This window comes from Agelaius phoeniceus, chromosome 2 (genome assembly GCF_051311805.1).
Source record: "Agelaius phoeniceus isolate bAgePho1 chromosome 2, bAgePho1.hap1, whole genome shotgun sequence".
NCBI lineage: Eukaryota > Metazoa > Chordata > Aves > Passeriformes > Icteridae > Agelaius > Agelaius phoeniceus.
The window spans coordinates 70,398,189-70,417,255 of record NC_135266.1 but is presented as its reverse complement, the minus strand read 5'-3'; the positions used below and the strand labels follow the sequence as shown (position 1 = coordinate 70,417,255).

Below are 19,067 nucleotides of genomic sequence, written 5' to 3'. Positions count from 1 at the left end.
TCTAAGCACTGAGTTTTTCATTTGTTTCTCAGATAATTCTTCTCCTTCCATTTCTCATGACATCGCTTTCTTCCCATGCCTGTTCCCTCCTTCTGTTGTGTTCTCACATTCCTGGCTGCTTGCCCCACTCATGAATTCTGCTGTATTGCATAGTTTCACTTGTCTGTAACCCAGTCCTAGTTTTCTGTAGTTTATCTCTTCTCTGATGCACACCTTGCCATGCCCTCAATCACCCTTGCTCCCCACCAGTGAAACCACAGTGGTAATGCCTGTCACTCTCACCTTTCTTTTACTTCCCTCCTTCTCAGTTTTCTCAGATTGAGGAGGACTGTCTCCCTTCCCAGACTGCCACCTCTAGCTGAGCTCAGTGTCCTTGCCCATCTCAACCCTTTCTAAGCTGTGTAGTTTCTCTGGTGTCCCATCATACTGACAGACAAGGATCCTGGATATTGATACTGCACAGGGTAAAGTAGGCACTGAGTAATCTTTTCCTGCTCAAGCAGCTTTAAAAAGCAGGATTTTTAATCCTTCTTCTTCCCCAGTGCAGGCACATTCAGGTGAGACTGTTCTCCAGTTTTAGAAGAAAATTAGAATTTGTTGCCATACAGAAAAGGAGCAGGGAAAAACGGTGATTAAATGGTGGCAGCTGTGTAAAACTCTCGCATTTAACTGTTTTGTATTTTTGCAGCATAATTGCATAAGTGCCAGGTGACATCTCTGTCTCTTTGTGGGTTGGTACCAGCAGTAGGGAGAGCTGTGTGAGGCTGCTCATGGGGGAGAGATGAGGTGGCTGCCCAGATACTTCAGTTTTGTGCTTTGGCAGTATTTTCTGAGCCACAGTTACTGGATTTTCCTGCTGGCGCAGGGGGATCTGTGAGCTGCAGCTTCCTGGCAGGATTCTGGGAACAGCACCAAAACCCCTGACAGGCAGCGAGCAGGTTTTGTGCTCTGAGTCAGAAGCAGGCTGAGAAGATGCAGCCTTCAAAGCATGTATCCAAGATGGGGAAGGGGATCTGTGAGAGGAGGATATTTCCAGTGTGAGGCTCAGAGCCCGGAGGGACCCTCTCCTGCCAACACTCTCGGTGAGTCTGTGGGTCAGCTGCTAGTTTTTGTACAATCACAGGAGAAGGGAGATTGCTGCCTTTCACCACTGCTACCCTGAGCCAGCTCATCCTTCTAGCTATTTCTGTCTATGCTTATCTATAGCATCATCCCCCTTGTGCTTGTGTACCTGCCAAGCATTCAAAACAGGCACTGCTGTGGCAGCCTCTTTCCTTCTCTCCAGCCTTGGAGATAAACGACTGGATTGCTTTTTATTTTTAATTGTTTCTCTGCATCAAGAATTTACGGTGGGAAAGCTAAGCTGGAGAAATGCTTTCTGGAGTGGGTGGCCAGATTGGCAGATCTCTACTTGTTCTTAGCCCCTAGAGAAGTCCTGCAGGCAGACCCTTGCTGGGCTCACTCTGCTCTTTTTGAAAGTGATGATTTCTTGGAGTGAGATGTGGTCTCGGGTAAAAACAAACCAAGTTTGGATGCGAGAGAGAAGATCTGGATCTGACTTGCCCACAAGGGGACCCAGAACAGAAAGCTGAATGCTTGGGTGAGTTCACAGCAGCCAGCTTGTCCAGTGCAGGACACTGTATTCTTTATTATAGACTGAGTTATCTAAGGTAAAAATAGCAGTATCAGAAATCCTAATATCTCTACACTATCTATATACCCACTGCAGCTGTATGTGTTGTTTTGTTTAGTTTGGGGTGTGAAGCAGACTGCTCTCTGTGTTTAGTCCATCTCACTGTGGCTTGTGACTTTACTCCCCACTGGGAGTTTCAGTGCTTGCATTTGGAGTTGTGCAAATACATGCAGGTGTGCAAAATTTACATCCTGCTTTAGTGTCTTTGTTACAGCACTGGTTTAAGTAATTAAATTTCATCCAGATTTGGAAACTGACATTAAAGCATGTCTTCTGCTACATCAGTGACTTCACAGGCAAAAAAGCATACATATCTTTATTTGTAACATACTGTTTCGTATGCCTAAAATACAAGGTGCAGACGTAGTGAAAGTTTCAATGCACCTTCCCAAAGTTGCTTTGTTGGATAGGTGTGAAAAGATTGAATATTCAGAATTTTCTTCTTTTAAGTAATCAGATTTTAAACAGAGAATTTCACTGTGAGGCTGTCAGGGCTTCCCAGATACTTCTATCCTTACACTGACTGAAACTGTCATTGTTACATTTGAAATGAGATGTGGGTTCAGACATCCTACATCTATATTTCTTTGTTAAATCTCTAATTAAACATGAATTCCCATGGCAATATGTACAGTGGAAGTTGTTTTGGTGAGAAAGAAGCATTGCAGTATGCGGAGCATCTAAATATCTAAATTTATATGTTTTTGTAATAGAGTTTATAAAATACCTCTGTGATGTAGGCAACCACTGAATTAATTTACAAAATGAAGCTTTAAAAATAGTTTTTGCACTTCCACAACAGCATAAATATATTTGTAGGTAGTTACAACTGATGGAGCATTTGGGCTGAAGTGTCCTGTGAAGGGCTAAGAGTTGGACTCGATGACCCTTGTGGGTCCCTTCCAACTTCTGTGATTTTGTGTGATTCTGCTGGCTATAGTTTATATGATACTTCTGGACAGAGGCATTTGGCTTAGTTTCTTACTGGCATGTGACATTAAACCTGGCAAGTCCAAAGAAGAATGTGTTTGACCCTGATTGTTAAAATTTATCCACCTTTACTTGTATGAGTCTGGCGGGTCTCAGTATATATTAATATTAGGAGGTTTTCAAATTCATAAGTAACAAAGTTCTACTTTTTTCTCAATTCTTAAGTAAAAGTAACCAGTGCTTGCACAGCCCTTGTCACAAGTTGGTGGGAAAATCCTTTACAAATGGGATTGCTGCCACTGAACTGTTGTGTGCATTGAGGAATGACAGCACAGGAGGTGGGAGCAATTTTGTCTCATTTTTACCACCTAAAGTTAAACTGGTCATTTAGGCTCACCACCACAGGGTGAGGTGCACAGTTCATCACACTCTGGAGCATCTTTGTTTTCTTTGAGAAATGCAGTTAAATAGCTTTATTCTCCTGCTCAGTCCCATGTTCTTGTTGCCTGGATTTTATCTTGTTGCCTGAGTTTCTTTGCTTCTAATGCTGCTTTTTGGAGACAGCTGATTAATTTTGTCTGAGAAAGAATCTGTTTTAATTTTGAGGAGGACAGCTTATGGCGGGGGCTGACACAGGAGGCATTAAGGGTGATGCTACACCAGGTCTGGCGCCCCACATCCTAAATATCCTCCAGTGCTCTCTCACCAGCAAGGTTTCCAAAAGCACCCCTGTGCACATGCCTTGCTCCAGGACATGCAATACCCACTTCATGCAGTTGAATGCTGCTCTGGTGAGCTGCAACACAGACCTCACTTTGTAGCGGGCAGTTCTGAATTGCCATGTGGCACATTGAGAATGTGGGCAATGTGGGCAAAGGGCATAGTGTATGGATGTGACAAGAGACCTGGCCATGGTGTGGGTGTCTCAGGCAGGACAGAAGCTGTCCAGCTGGCCAGAGAAGGGCTCACCTGCAGAGCTGAGTGAGATGCATTTCACACAGCCAACAGATGGAGCAGATCTGACTTGAGGTGACTTGCACAAGGTCACTCAGCAGCTGGGTACTGAAGCTGGATACAAAAACCAGACCCACCTGCTACTCCTTAGGACACACCAGCTCCACAGCAACCAGACAACCTGGGTTAAACACCTCTGTCTTCATGCCCCACATGAGGTGGATCTGGGTGGGGAGTGCCCAGGAATAAGGCTGTACACATGGCTACACAGCCATGCCTGCACAATGACAGGAAAAAACAAATTGGCAAAAAAGGTTCTTTTCCTAGATTTTGCAAAACATCATGGCTAATATCCTGTTGTGCAGCAAAGGCAGCAGGTGCCTGGGACTGTGAGTGGTCATGGTTCCCTTAACCGATCCTTTACAAGCCACCAAACCACACAACATTTCAACATTTGTGAACGCTGCTGCAGTGTGCTCCTTTGCGTTCCAGTTCCTATGGAAACATGCTGTAAGAATGTCTAAAATAAGTACAGTGCTTTGAAACTATTATTTTGATCTTTCCTTCCCCCCACCCCCTTCCCAAAATCTCCTTTACCACCTTTCTGGCTGAATTTTTAATACATTAAAAAGATTATTGTCATTATCTGGAAGAGTGTGCTACCCTGCTACCCATGTGTCTGTATCCTGGGATCTGATGGATCCCAGGTTCTGACATTGAGATCAGCTCCCTTCCCCCATTCTCCCTGCTCAGTGGGCTGGCAGGTTGTTGGTGCATGTGTTGAACATATATAGATATATAAATCAACAAGCTTTTTTCCTGCTCTTTTTAGGATCTAGAATACGGCTGTGGGCTGTTTGGAACAGCCCTGGCAAAGGAAGTTACTTGTTCTCCCCAAAAGGGTGCTCGTGCTGGTAACTGAAAACAGGGCTGGGTATTTAAAGCGCTTTTTCCCTGTGCTCCTGTGGTTTCCTTCTAAAGCTTTTAGCTTCCCAAGAGCAGAACTCTCTCTGACCTTAGTGATGTCTAAGATTTTCAAACAGACTCATTTTCAACATGACTCATTTTCAAAAACTACTTTTGATGAGTGAGCTTTAGGAAAGCTAGGGCTAAATCCTACAAAGGGCTAAAAAACCTTAGTTAGAGCGGGGTGCTAATTTTTTCTCATTTTCAGGCTTCTGGCCTCTTGCAGTATTAAGCCTCAGAATCCAGTGCTAGATACCAGAAGAGCTGGAGGTGCATGTTGGGCATTCAAGGGGGAAGCAAGCACTTAAATTCAGAAAAGTGATTCAGGAGTTTTTGGGCAGTGCCAAAACCTTTGACACCCCTATATGCTGGACATATATATATCCGAGAAGTATCTGCATTCCCAAAGCATCTTCTGGGGCTCTACAACCCTTTTGTTTCTGATCCTAAGTGTGGAGGCAACAACAAAAGCAGGTTTGAAGTACAAGGGAATTGACATTTGAGCATTATTTTTTATGATTCCACATCCTAGACAAAATAAATTGTAAAGAGTTACAATGATTTGGATCTAGCAAACATTATGCTTTAACATTAAACTAAGTCTTAGCAATTTGAGAAGTGTAGGTATCTGTTTGAATCCTATTCGAAATCACCAGGCCAAATTTTGCTCACAGGGTTCCTTCCTGCCAGTGAGCAGCTGCTGTGTAATTATGCATCCTGATTTATATTGCTCAGTGCTTAGGCTTTGCATGGCTTTTTATGTGTTTGTGGTAACTCTAGTGGCAACACCAGATCTGTTTTATTTTGGTGCAACACTGAAGGCCAGTAGAAAAATTATGAGACTAATCTTAACAGACAGAATAAAACTTTATAGGCTATTTTCAGAGTTGCTATAATTTTGGGGTTAAACCACTCATTAACTGAGCAGTCAAATTTAAATGGAAATGCTTGTAAAAAAAATAAATTGTGAAGCTTGGTATTTGCATTGCATTTCATATCTGCAAAGATCCTTCCTTACTTGAATGACAAACACTGGATTCAGCACTGAAGTGAATACCAAGAGAGATGAGAATCATGAACTGTGGAACAGCAAATCATAAAGAATAATTGCTCTGTTTTAACGTGAATAGGCAGGGCTGAGATTCTTTTTGTGAGGGCTCTGTTTGAACTGCTTTTGAACTGGAGCTGAGCCACTGTAGATGTAACCTTTCTAACTCAATTGATAAGTTCATGTGTATGCACACTATGTAGGTCATTCACATTTATTCTGAGTAGCCCAGAAAAGAATGCAGTGAGACTTCAAAATATTTTGCATTTCAACCTTTTGTTGTATCTGATTTCTCTCTCTCACACTTCCTTGTTCATCTGTGCTGGAAAAAGCCCTCAATAAGGTGCATGGAAAGCTGATAAATGTGCATGGAGAGGTGATAAATGAAGCACTAAACAAACAGCTACACTTGTGAGAGAGCAAGAGGCAGTTAGAGATGCCCTGCAGGTATGAGGGACAGGATCTATGAAATAGGGAATTACCTACACCTTTAGTGCATCATTGCAAATTTGTTTAGCAGTCATGAGAATTTTGGAATTATCTTCTATTTGAGAAGGGCAATATTGCAATGATTTAAATTATAAACCAGAATTATTCTGGCTTATGTCATTGGATAGTATTAAATCCTGGCTGTAGTTAAGTAATAGTTAAACTCTCTTAAGAGAAAAATCATAAGTTATCATGGAGGTAATGTACTCATTAGGAATGTACATGTGGTTCAATAAAGGAAAATCACAGAATATAGAAGTGACTTTTAAAGGTGACTTATTAATTTTGACCTTGTATTGGTATGGTTTGTCGAAACATAAATTGCTTTGTGTTGGAAGGAACCCTAAAGACCAGATAGTTCCAACTCATTGGTAGGAGCACCTTCTACCATCACCTCCTACTCTTACCTACCACACCAAATAAATTTTCTGAGGCCCAAGTAACATCAGACATACCTAAAGTGGCATCAAAGGTAATGATAGATGGTCATACTTTAAATTGGGATGTATTGTCCGTTGGTTCCCACAGGAATTTATATACAGAATGTATTTCCCATTAAGTCTGGCTTGTGAATACAAAATTCAATTGAATTTGAAGGTAGTACTAGACTGGGAGGCATTGCAAGCTCTGCTGAGAACAAAGAGAAGTTTTTAGCTGGGGAACTAGAAATACTATATTTTCTATCTGTAAAGATAAACAAGCAATCTGTGGAAATGATCTGAAAATACATAAACAATTGTGCTAGGAAGGAGAAGAGGTTCAAGTTGTCATCTTGTAATGTGGTATCTCTTGATGCTGGATAAGGACTTACTAAGGACTGTTCCAGACTGAGCATGACACTAGCTCATGGCACTGTTCATTCAAGGCCCCTTGGGAAGACAGCAGCCAAAAACCTTGTTTTTCTTGTGGCATAAGTGCCCCTGAAACTCTGCTGGCACTGAAGGCTCAGTGAAGGGCAGTGGCTGGTCTGTCACCACAGTGAGCTGCCACATGTACTGCAGAGGCTCTCCCTGTTCTACATCCAGCTTCCATCCCAGTGTTCAGTTTTAGCTCCTGCTGGTGAAAAATGGAGATAGGAATGGAATTAAGCATAAGCAAAATGGGTGGGGAGCCACAGTATGTGGGGATGGAAGGGCACTACCATGGAGTCCTGTTAAATGGGATGGAAAGAGCAGGAAAGGAAAAGGGAACTGCCCGTTCTCAGAGCCACCCTCCATAAACACGAGTCTCTTAGGCCACGGTGGTTAAACTGGGTAAGCAGAGGGACAGCAATCAATGCAGGTTTTGATCTTGGAATAAATTTTTTGCCAATCAATACACTTTGCCTAATCAAGCATCTATATGCCTTCAAGGATTAACATTTCTGTATTTAATTTGTCTGCCACAGGATAGATTACAATAATTTCCTCTTTAACTTTGCTTCTGTGTTTTCTCAGTTAAAACATGATGTACGTTTTGCGTTTTGTTGTCTCAGAAAATGCTTTTCACATCCTAATGTATATCTTTCTGTGAACCCTTTCCCAGCCACAGAGAGCACAGGTTTTCATGGATGCCCTGGGGAATTACATTGTAGAGCATCATTATGTTTGAAATTTCAGACTTCTTAAAGTGAACGCACACTCTCCTCAACCACATAAGGTGCTTGTTTTTTGTAGTAGAAGGATGGAGTGCTTAAAGAGTTTCTAATAACAGAGCACTAAACTAAGTATCAGGAGGTCATCAGTGCTTCTCTCTTTTGTCCACTGACAAAGCTTTTTGCTGGGGTGTTTCTTCCACATGACTTTTGATTTTCCCCACATTTTTTTTCAACTCGTCCTACTTTAACTTTTTGAGGTGATGTCCATTTCTTACTTTGTGTTTGTATAAAGCCTACAGCACTTGACTGTCTGCCTGTGAACAGCTAAAAATGAGGGCTTATTTGGAGACACTAGAAGATAAGTGTTCCAGGGGGTTAAACATAGTAAGTAGTTGAGATGAGAAAAATTTTTTTTCAGTTGGGCCTAAAATGCTGGCCTGTTTCAAGAAGGAAACTTTGATTTCTGCTAGCAGAAGTAGACTGGATGTAGTTGACAGGAATTCAGCTGGAGAGGATTACAGTCATTAAGAAATACCTCTTTTGCTGAAATGTGGTTCTTCATGTTAATATAAAACATAATTTGCCATTGATTCCTCAGAAAAAGCGGTTTTCTAACATTTACAGTTAATGTGTGTTGCTTCAGATGTCTCTGGCAAGAAAATGTAGTTTTAGTCCCACACTGTCTGGGATTTGCCTCCCTGCAGCAGGTCCATGTCCCCAAGCAGAGACTGGGGCACTTCTTTTGAAAATCTCCCCCAGCCTGTTTCTCTGATGAATGGCTGAAAGCAATTGCAGTGAAAAGAGGTTTGAGGAGCGCAAGAAGGAAACAGCGACATCGCTGCATCCAGACTGGTGAGGCTGTGAGGAGCCATGGGGACAATTTTTGCCTTCTTTTGCTTCTCTCTGCTTCTACAAATGGTGTATCAGGCTTTGTTGGATTGTGCTAGATGTTTTCAGAGCCCCGTGGATGCTTCTGTAAGCATTATTATTGCATTCTTCCACGTAGGCAGAAATTATGGTAGAAGCCAGTGCATAAGCATATCTTTATTCAGTCAAATCTCAGCTATTTCCTCAAATCCAGCTGATAAAGCTAAGCCCAAATTATCCTTCAATCTCCAAAGCACCTATCAACCTCTCTGCTTATGCCCAGACCAAGTACTTCAAAGAATTTAAAAAACCCTAAAAGTTATATCCTATGGCCTGTTTCCTTCCCCAGGGTATTTCATTATAGGACAAGTTGAGTGAAGAGGAGAGGTTAGCAAATTTTTGTGGTTTTGATTGCACACATTTGGATCAAACTGTTATAACATTTTTCATGAGATCTGCAAATTGTTTTTTTAAACTAAATTTAATCCCTTTGAGCATTTGCGCACTTTATAGCTCTTAAATGATGCTTAGACTACAAGTTCTGTCGCTGTTCATGAAAAGTAGGTTGTCTTAATTTGTAAGATCATGAGAATCTTTTAAGCCCACTGGCTCTCATTGCTGCCAATGGGATATTTTTGCTTTGTATTCCAGCTGGAGGAAGATAATCTCTATTGCCACTGGGTGTAATGTACCTTTAACTGTCCTGCAGTCCTGCATCCTACTTTAGTAATGGATGCATTCTGCACTAAGCTGTGACATTTTAATTTTCTAAGCTGTTTATTAATTCAGACACTGAATAATTAAATAAGAGAAAGAAGCACAAGGAAAACCTCTCATAGAAAACCATCAAAGAAGCTGTGTATATAAAAAAGGATGCAGACCACAGGGCAGACTGCAAACATAAACAAAGAGCTACAAAAAATCCAAGGAAGTCCAGAAGATCTGTTTCAAATTATGCACATACAGTGTCTTTAAGTGAGTGATGCAATACCCTCTACAAATTCTTGCTTTGTACTTCTAAATACAGAACTTGGAGTTACAGGCTGACGTAGTAAAGCAGCATCAGTAACCTGCTTTCTACTGTAAGATTGAATAAATATGGCACAGTGTGTTTTCCTAAAATGATTTTTTAAAACACTATCTACACAGATAGCATGCAGTGGTGCTCCACCATATTTCCATAGAGAAATCAAAGAATAACAAAGGATAAAGAAAAAAAAAAAAAAAAGGCAGTGCATTTTGAGGGACTGTGAGGAAACAAACTGAAATTTAAGTGTTAATTGCCAAAAAACATTGTTTCATGTCTTTGGGAGAACAGCAAGCACTTTACACTTTCTTCTCCCCTGGTGTTTCACTTTTTGTACCAATACAAAACTACAGCAATGTGTTTTTAATCTTTCACTTCTGTGTATTGCACCTTATCTTCTCCTCAGAGGTTTCCAGAGAAAACAGGTTTCAAAAACTTTGATAGGGGAATTAATCAGATAAATCTGCATGGGTTTTCATCTGATTTGTACTGAAATGACACGATGTGCAGTGCTGTGGCAAAGGCACGAGATACAATTAAGACTGCGTAGCCCTCAGGAAGTATTAAGGTTTAATAACAATACTGAAACCTGATGTGCCATTCCCAGCCCTGTGTACAGCATGGCATTTGGATGCTGTTGTAAGTGTGCTTCGAAATGAGTCTCTGCTTGGTTATGCAAATTGTTCTTGTAGCAAGGAACCACTATGTGCTGCAAAATTAAAACTGGGAGGAAAAATAACCGCTGTGGGATAACATGCAATAAATCCACTAAAGCTGCTGGCTCTGGTGAGGTAATGTCTTGTCCCTCTATGGGTGAAACATTTCTCTATTGAATCATTACAGTTTTGCTCAGAAACATCCTACTGCTTGAACTGCTGTGGGAAGAACAGTAATGTCAAGCAGATATCAGGTTTTCCCAATAGGAACATCCTGCTGGGAAATGAGCTGCACTGGTGTGATGGTGTAAAATGCTCAGCTGCAGCAGCTCTCTGTAATTGCTATTCCCTTCTGATTCCTTTGCTGAATGTACAAAACTGCTTCTCACAAACAGATCTGAGAACAAAATCCTTGACTTGTCACCAGTGTAATACTCTGCATGCTAAGCTGGGGTTTCTGACTAGTTTGCCTTCATCGTCTCTTGCAATCACTATTTGAAATTGAGTCTGTCATCTCCTGTTATAGTGCCAAAGCCTGACACTTGAGAGCAAATGCTGCTGTTTCAATCATTTATGTTTAATTTTTCATGATGAGTGCAGTTTATTAATGCCTCCCCAGGTAGAAGACTCTGCTGCTAATTACCAAGGAAATGTTTTCTGCCTGCACAGGACACATGTGCACTCTGCATCTTGGCTCTGTCAGGCATCTGAGCTGGGTGGGATCAGTGATGGTGGCTGCTGGCTGCACCAACAACCTCTTACTACCACTGCTGCTTGAAGAAAGACCTGCTCACTTTTCTTCTTGTAGCCCACCCAGCTGCCAAAGAAGGTCTGTTTTATGAGGACACTGTTGAAGGAGGTCTGTAGTCCTGCTTGCACTGATAAGCATCACTTCCAGAGAGGAGCACTGTGTTTGTGTGGTATGAACAAAGGGCAGGCTGGGTTTTGTTCTTCCATGTATTCTTCATTGACGAGTAGTTTAGTCTTAATTTTCAGCAATTGGCTTGTAGACCTACAGCAAAAAACATCTTGCATCTTCCATAACGAGTTGTTCTAATTTTTGTGGATTTTTGGGGGTTTGTTTTTTTTGTTTATTTTTGTTTTGTTTTGGCTCTTTGTGGTATATGGTTTAAAATTATGGCCATTTTAAGATTTATTTTCTATGATGGTGTTGGGTTGAGAAGATTGGTAAGGTTTATCTTATTTTTTTGGTGAGCTTATATCAAGACAATTGAACAGCATAGCAGTTATTATATTCCATTTAAGAGCTGTTGTATGGAGTGTTCTGGGATTTGCTTAGAAGGGGTTGTTTTGAATGCATACTTACTCCTTAGAAGGGGTTGTTTTGAATGTATACTTACTCCTTACATAATTTCCTAAGCTGTTGTTTAGCCCCACCATTCATTTTTTAGTAATAAGTCACACAGAATTCTGCTCTTCTCTTTGATCCTGCATTGTTTGCCGGGAGGATTTTCAGTAGCAGTCTACTGTACTCAGAGTAGAGCATGTAAGGGGAGGAATTAGAAATGCCTCATCATGGGTTTTTTATGTCTGCTTGTGCTGAAGAGTGGTGGCTTATATAAGAGACATAAGACAGTAAAACCTCTCCTATGATAAAGCAAAAGAAAAAGTTGCATGTTATGGGGACTGTACCCTTTACCACCATAGAAAGAAGAGGCTGCTGCAGTGCTCAGACCTGCCCAGGCTGCTCCAGTACTTTCCTCTTAGGGAATTCCTGTTTCAGAGTGAGGGAGTCAGTAAATAGAGCAGCACTGGCAAAAACTGGCTGAAGAGTTGGCTTTCCAGAGTGTGCAGCTGGTTGTTCCCATGTCCTTATTTCCCCAACCAGAGCAGGGCTGGGTTTTGGGTTCTGTGCCTATGGAGACTCCTTAGTGGCTGTGAGGTATGTATGGGGTGTAGGTTTGACTTTCTGGGGGCACTCTTGGCAAGTCTCACCCCACAGGGAATCAAGGAGGAACACTGAGATCTTTGGCAGTGACTTGGATGGGATAATGAGACCCACAATGATGGTTTGAGAAGGGGCTGCATGCAGGGCTCTTTTTCTCCATGCGCTTTATGGCATACTGACTGCAGAGCAGATCCCATGAGAAGATCAAGGTACACATGCCTTTCCATAGAGGGCCTAAGGTTTTTAGAGCTGCTGTAACTAAATTTAAGAGCTTAGTTTGGAAAACAGAAGTTTAATCTCAGGGCTTGACTCAAGGGCTGGCATAGCTCACATAAGAAATCCATAAACGGTAGCAATTCCTAAAGCTTGCCCTGAGCATGGTTAGGATGTTAGGATCTGAACAAATATAGCGAATCAAGCCCTTAGGACTTAACTGAGGCCCAAAGGACTTAAAGAGCTGCCAGTCCTTTAGACACAGAACTGTGTGTCCCCACTACAGGAGGCAGGTATATGCATGAGGAGCACCAATTCTCGGTGCTCAAGAGGAAAGATTATGAGCAGTCAAGAAAATCTTTAATAGAAACACAAGTGTTGCAGGATGTGCTGTTGCCCACACCTGGGTTGGTCAGGACCTGTTGGATCATAACCCTCTTGAACACTGGTGGTAATTCCACTTAGCACTTGGATGTCTGTACTTGCTATTTCAGGTCATATCATGGGCTTCCAAACCAAGAGAACTGCTCTAAAACCTCTTTCTCCAAGAATTACAGGGACTTTGTTTAAGTTCTGCAATATTTCAGATTCTTTTGCCAGAGTGGAAAACTTGAAATTTTGTTCCAAATTAAAGTATGAGAATTTTATTAGAGGTAATTGGAGTGGCTCAATGTATTTGACTTTCTGAAGAGTTGCTGATGAGGCATTTTAGTGTGAAGTTGGGATTTGTGACTGGGTAGTATTTAATCAAGCTGCGGTGTGTATATTTGAAAAGGATAAAAAAATTCTAACTAAATGGAAACCTGGTTCTAGGGGTAGTGAGAATTTAGCATTTCCTTTCAGATTTTGGTATTGTATGAGCTTAAGAAGTAGTCTACAATTTTTTGACCTTTACAAATTTTGACCTAATCTGCTTTCTCAAAATAAATATATGAGAAAAGGCAGCTGAAAGCTTACTTGTGGGAGTGAATGGCTATGACACTTTACCTTTTTTCCACCAGGGCAGGGGTAACTCCAGTAGCTCTTGCAATTTTCTGCAAGTCCTGCAGGTTTGGTGTGGTCCCCTCCTACAGTTACAGACACCAATGTCACAACTTTCACTGAAGATGGAAGCCAAGTGTCTAGTGCTCATGATGAAGAAATCAAAAATATGATTAAGAGACACCTAAAGAGGGAGTGAATCCAACCCTGATGCAAAGTGTTGTGTTAAAAATTTGTAAAATCTAATTTTTTAAGCTAGGCTGTGATAATCACAATTATTTTTTAGGATGGCGACATGCTGAAACAAGAGGTCTTCTGAGCTCTTGGGAGGTTTCCTCTGCAGACATGGAGGGTAGAAACTTATTCATTTAAGTGAAAGCTTTCACTCTTATTTAATCTCGTGCCTCCTGGAGCAAAGTTCTGTAGGAAAAACACTGACGTAACATTCAGCAATTTGTTGTTGCTCTGTGGGGATTTTTTGCCCCCCAAAATTGGTCTTGCCCATCTCCTTTGTGTTCAGGGAAAATTAGTGAGCTGCACTTATTGCAGCAAATCAGCTGAGTCCTCACCTCCTACTTCAGGTCAGCAGAGTGCAGAGTCCTTATTTTGGGCTATGCCCACCTTTGCCCTGGGATAAGGGCAACGAAAGTAGATTGATGTCTGTGTTAGACCTCTTCTTAATAGTTAGGTGTGTTTTATACACAAAGGTGGGAAGATTGTTTTCAAATCAGCATGTCTTGAGGTTTTTGCTGCAAATGTTCTGTTCAGAAAGTGATGGGCCTCGCTGATCTGTGTGAGGTGTGTAGGACCAGCTAGAGCCAGGAACTGGAACTCTTTGGTTTTAGGAGTACCTTGTATTATTGAAATATAAAGTGCACACCACATACTTCAGCAGAGTTAAGCAGCCTGTGTGCTAGGGGAACACTTCCAGCAATAAACCTGAGCTGAATAAATTCCTGTTTCCTGTAGCTGGGGAATATCCATATGACACTGATGAATTCTGCCGGCTCACATGTCGGAGTTCTATGTTTAATGTTGAAATTTAGTTTTAGAAGGGATTTACTAAATCAGTGCTGTTATGGATGGGGAAACACGTAAGTAAACAGAGATTAATTGATTCAGGAAAACGGAGCTCCTTGCTTGGAAGAACAGTGTGTGGATGGGATCCTGTAATGGATGTCTGGGTGTCAGGGTAAAATATTGATGATTATTTCTGTGGTTCAGGTCCCTGGAATGAATGAAATTATGTCTTACAGAAGAAAATTGATTTGCATTCATTTCTGTTTGGGATGCACAATTAATAAGAGAGCTATTTATCCAAAGATACAATACTGTGCCTCTTTGTATTTTACTGTAATATTTTGTGTGTTCAATTTCTACAGTGTTTTGCCCAGGATCTTTTAGAAAATTACTTTCATAAATACACAAGAATGAGCAAATAATGAAAAAAACTCACTCTTCATCCGATCTCATCTGGTACTTAATTTAAAGTGCCAAACCACCAGGAATTCAGAATTAGTAACACTTCACAGCTAATACTGACTTGTTAAAGATTTCCAATTTTAGAGCATCCCACTGTATTACAGGGCTATGAACTGAAAATTCAGTGCTAAATTGTAAGTGATCCAAATTTTTCTATCTATGTATCTCTGTTTTTGAAGAAAGAAAGACAAAAAATTGAGGATCTTTTGATATGAATGCATAGAAAGATAATTAGGTTTATTTTCTTTTAAAAGCATTTAATATTTCATGCCTCCTGCCAGGCCATCTGGGACTCCTTAAAAGCACATATTTTCAGGAGCTGACCAACATGTTTCTGGTGTGGGGTTTTGTTTATTTTTTTTTCTTTTTTTCCCCTCAGAAAATGCTGATGGGTCAAACTCACAACTCTGAAGTTTGGATGAATTTTTAATTTTATAGAACATTCAAAAATATTTTGAAACTGGACCAGGATACCCCTGGAGGCTCAAAATAAAAGAATATAGTTTTGTTTATAATTTTGGGGAGGTTAGAAAAAGGTAATTATTATACCAAAAATACAAGTAAAAGACAAAATCAAGAAATATTTTGGTGCTATTAAAAATATTTTATTCTCCTAAATACTACAGTAAAATATTATTTCTTGAACATTTTAATATCAAATTCATTTGCTTCTTAACTTGTGTGTCAAAAAAAAAGGATTCTGTCCCCAGAATTAAAAATAACAAAGACTCAGTCCATTGGGACTCTGATTTTGACATTGATTTTAATGTGGAAGACAGACTGGGATCACTGTGAGGGGTGTTCTCATGAAGCTTGTGACAATTATAATAAGTATGAGATAATGATAGATGAATATGGAAACATACAGATGGCAGCTGGTGGCCCATGAAAGATGCAGGAAGCCACATCCAATTTGTTGTATTGGTTCAGACAGGTTTATTGTCCATCAGTGTACTGTGTGGAGCATATTGCAAGTGTCTGGTTGCTCTGTCTTCCTTCCCTGACTGATTTCTGTCTGGACTTGTTCTGCTAGCAATAGCTTATCTTTAAAACATGTATCTTATTGGCTATGTACTTTTGTTATTCAGTTTTGGGCCATGTCACATTTCCTCCACTGAATAATGAACCTTTCTGCTCAGCCTGTCTTCTCCCCTCCTTGAAATGAAGCAGCCATTAGTGTTTTCAGGGGTTCAAGTCCACCTGGGTACCACATGGTCTGTTCTCCATGGGTTTGGAATGGGTTGCCATGGGAGATGCTGCCCTGGGGCCATTGCTGAGGGTCCCAGCAGTACAGGGGCAGCACAGGAGCACAGGGTGAAAGACTTGACATGGGATCCTGTTTAATGGAAATAATTGTGTGGATGGCATTGGAAATCAAAACCCATGCCTTTTGCCAGCTGGTTCAGGTTCATACCTGCTGTGCCAGAGCTCCTCAGTGTCACTCCTGCCAGCCTGCTTTTAAATGGGAGGGATATTTCAGGGCCACTGGTTTTCCCTTTGTACTCTAAGTGTTTGCTGGAGAACCTCAGCTCTGCTGCTGCCATTTTGCTGCCAGCAGCTCATTTCAGACACAGGATCTGGTATTGATTAGAATTGATTAACATTTCTATAGTGCTTCTTCACGCGGAGCCGAGTGCCATTGAGGCCACTTGACAGCTGGTAATTTACATCCTGAAGGGTAAAAGGTCTTGTCCTGAGTGATCCAAGGGATGACAGCGACTGCTCTGCTCATGGGCTGTGGTGGTACCTAAGGGTCCTGAAGGAGGGGCTCTGTGCAAAGCAGAGTCCAGTGTCCCCATGCTGAGGGTCTCGGGAGACCTTGCAAGGCGGAGAGGAGGAATGGAGGCACATCTCTGCCCTTGTAACTCTGGGTCTGTATCTGCTGTATCAGAGCAGCTTCTGGAAAAAAAGTGTGTGAAGAAAACAAAATGTGCATTGGACATCCATCCTCTTCTAGCAACTTAGCTCTCATTTGAATAACGGACAGGTGTGAGCTCCTGGAATGAAGCATTTGCAATGAAAGTGGTAATCCAGTGATGCAGTTTGTGATCTGGTTTTGAAAAGACTGGTGACAACATTTGTTATATTTCTTGCTAATTTCTTTCTTTATTTGTACTTCTGATCTCCGCAAAAAACCCAAAAAAACTCTTTGAGGCAACTCCAGAAGCAAAATAGAAAATGTAAGGTGCATACACAGAAATCCTTCAAGCTTTACTTGTACTTGCTTTTGTTTCATCAGGCATATTCAAAGTCACTTGAAAGATTTTTAGTTTTCTTGTGCTCAATTTCTTTATCCAAAAAATATTGGAAATGTCCTATAATTTCTCCCCTCTTTGGAATTTTTCAGAGGACAGAGACGTGACTAGCTAGCATTTTCTTTCATTCATTAATTGAAAGCCTGGAAAGTTTTGATCATAAATAAGCATATCTTTTCTTCCAGCTGTTTATATGGCATACCTAAAAGACAGAGGTTAACATTGCTGCAAAACAGTTTTAACCCATTTAATCAAAATGATTTCTTTCCCTCAAGCAGAGGTCACTGTTACGGTTGCTATCATTCTCCTTGTTCCTCACTCATCAAGAGGGTCTTTCAAATAAATACTGCAGATAAGGACTGCATTTAAAGGAAATGCAGCAGCCTGTTCTTTGAGGCACTCTATGCATTATAAAGAAGGAAAGAGTCCTAGGGGCTAGACTTAATCAAGTACTCCATGTGTCTGGGTTTACCCAGGCATATCCTCTTCTGCTTGGTTGTTCAGAGCACCCTGAGAGCTCACAGGTGGTCTTACCTGGCCCCAGTTCCCAGAAGGCTGTTGACACCATGGCACTCAGGAGTGGCTGCACACATGCTTTGGGCACAGGTGCCTGTACATCCATCCTGGATTTCTGAGTGGCTGTGGGGAGCCCTTATTTTCATGCCATGACAGTTCAGCCTCTGTATCACCATTATTGATCAAGTGCCTGTTCTCCCTGCTCCAGCTCCACTGCCTCCAGGGGCTGTGGGCCCAGGCCAGGTAGGGCATGCTTCCATCTCCAGCTGGCCTCCATCTCTTCCCTTTCCAAGGCAGCTGCTCCATTTCTGAGCAGCAGTGCTCTGTGCTGCTTGTGCAGGCTCCTCAGTCAAGTCCTCCCAGCTCACCTACCAGGGTCTGAGCTGGTAAGTATCCTACTGCTGATTGCTACTTCTGAGCCACTGCACTGTGTGCCTAAATAAGACATTTTTGAAAGTGCTTTGCGCTTAAATGACTTGTCAGTTTTGCTACAGTTAGCTGGTATTATTTGTCAGGCTGAGGTCAGTTCTGGCATATTGCATTTGACTCTTCTTCATACAGGGTGCTGCAATACCATCAACAACATTTGCAAACACTATCTGCTGTTTGGCTGGGCAGTAATGAAAGTGCTGTGATGAGTCTGAACTGGGGGGCAACGAGGGAATCAGGAAATTATGCTCACTTTAAAGGACTTGAAAATTCATCTGGGAAGCATCTTTGCAGGTGAATGGAATAGCAGTCCATTTGGTTAAATTTGCCTTGGGTTTGGGGATATGGAGAGGTCGTGGTAAGATTCAAATGCAATTACATCAGCCATTCAGAATGTAATAGTTTCCAATACCACATATTCTGCTCAGTACTGCCTATGCAAGTAGATAGAGGGAAAAAAATAGCCTAAGGGAATGCCCACATTTTCTTAGAGAATCAAACCACTCATTTTGAACAGGTGTCTGTGTTCTGTGTGTGTGCATGTGTAATCCATTTCTTGCAGAGCCAGACAGCCAGCTATTATTCTCTGGAACAGGCAGAAGCTAAAATCTGCTGGGGACTTATGCTGTGCTGGTCCTTTTTTGACTGACTGACTACTATCTAGGTGGATATATTTTACATCCCCCTTGTATTATAAAAATGTCTACTATAAAGTATATAGGAGGCAGCAACCATAGATAAGATTGTAAAATAGTTTTCATTATATAGTTTCCTGGATTTAGGTGGCCAGCATGTAGTGAAACATTTGCCTTTCTAGATGAGAAATTCCAAATGTGGCCCATGTCCAAAGATGACAACCTGATTTTAGAGGTTTTACAGATTCACTAAACAATATTTTTGAGAGAGGAAAGTGGAAAAAGAAATGTTAGCATTTAAAGGGATTTTTAAGATGCTTCCCTTGGAAGGTGGGAATAATTTGAAACTTTGAACCTGATGGCCTGATCATGTTTGCACAGCAGGGGGTTCAGCATGCTACAGATTTTGGGGAAATGATATTAATGATCATTTGAAAACCA

The 19,067-nt window shown here is 41.3% G+C and overlaps 1 protein-coding gene across 4 annotated transcripts in view; it reads left to right on the top strand.

Annotated features, from left to right (window-relative positions):
• Positions 1-19,067, top strand: part of MTUS2 (microtubule associated scaffold protein 2) — a 263,446-nt gene that overhangs the window by 28,270 nt on the left and 216,109 nt on the right. For 2 of the 4 annotated variants that reach the window (XM_054627789.2, XM_077173825.1), the window contains exon 1: positions 741-1,082. The exons of 1 other annotated variant lie outside the window; for it this stretch is intronic. The gene's annotated coding sequence lies outside the window, so the exon portion shown is untranslated. Of the gene's footprint in view, positions 1-740; positions 1,083-1,213; positions 1,601-19,067 lie in introns of those variants that run through there. One more of the 4 variants, XM_077173824.1, reaches the window with a different exon arrangement.